Source organism: Sinocyclocheilus grahami, unplaced genomic scaffold (assembly GCF_001515645.1).
Source record: "Sinocyclocheilus grahami isolate Dianchi unplaced genomic scaffold, SAMN03320097.WGS_v1.1 scaffold1664.1, whole genome shotgun sequence".
Classification (NCBI taxonomy): domain Eukaryota; kingdom Metazoa; phylum Chordata; class Actinopteri; order Cypriniformes; family Cyprinidae; genus Sinocyclocheilus; species Sinocyclocheilus grahami.
The window spans coordinates 225,234-226,210 of NW_015506843.1; the positions used below are offsets into that span (position 1 = coordinate 225,234).

General features: G+C 32.9%; 2 protein-coding genes across 2 annotated transcripts in view; one reads left to right on the forward strand and one right to left on the reverse strand.

Moving 5' to 3' along the window:
• The window catches only part of LOC107571875 (B-cell receptor CD22-like), a 51,266-nt gene that overhangs the window by 32,020 nt on the left and 18,269 nt on the right, over positions 1-977 (reverse strand). The window lies entirely within an intron of this gene.
• The window catches only part of LOC107571881 (NXPE family member 3-like), a 19,003-nt gene that overhangs the window by 16,620 nt on the left and 1,406 nt on the right, over positions 1-977 (forward strand). The window lies entirely within an intron of this gene.

Here is a 977-nt window from a genome sequence, read left to right on the forward strand (position 1 = left end):
CAATTTGAAGTCACCGTTGTGGAGAGAAGTGTTTGCTTTAGTTGTGCTCTTGACCCTTGAATAAATGACAGCACTTTTTCTCTGACAGTTGAGACTGTGTTTAGGAAACAAATTAATCATGGTGATAAACGCCAAGCGAAAGTGTATTTAGATTATATTGCCTGTTTATTGATAATGGTCTAATTGTCATCAGTGGTAGTGAGTAATATACTTTATGTTATTGATCATAACTGCATTTAAATGAAATTATATGAAGAACTTTTAAACACTTTGCACACCTGTATGGAACATCTGTACAGTTTATACACACAGCCATCAAGAGTCAGCATATGAATCTCAACAATGGTGATGATCATCAGACAGATTCATGTTGCATTGCATTCTGGGTGCACCAATCAAAACTGCATTGCGACGTGAATAAATTATGCAGCTGCATTGTCCTAGTATTTTCTTTTATTTTTACTATTTGCTTTTATTTTTTTATGACTTTTTACTGCCTTGTTCTAAAATCACTTAAAATTATCTGAATATTTTGTCACCATTGCTGAAATTCACATGCTGATTCTTCTTGTCTATGAGTGCCTCTTTAAGAACCATATTTAAAATAGATATTTTTGAAATTTTTCACACATCGTTATATGAAAGCACTTCAGTTATAGATAAATTGCAATCAGACACATGCCATGATTTTATCTTAAGTTCCTCATCATCACATAAATGCTTCAGATACACAATAGTGCCAATCAAAAAAAACTTAAGTTTGAGAAGTCAAGGGTCAAGAGGCAACTAAAGCAACCACTATTCACAAAAACGGTAAGTTGAAGAAAAAAATCTAAACCTTAATTCTCAATAAAGAACTTCTGTTTTAGATACTCCAGAAATAAAGTCTAACTGGTTAGTAATGTGTGAAGTTGGTGATGCTGTTTGTGGAGTTGTTCAATCATCTTCTGCTGAGTTCTTGAGAGATTTAATGTCTT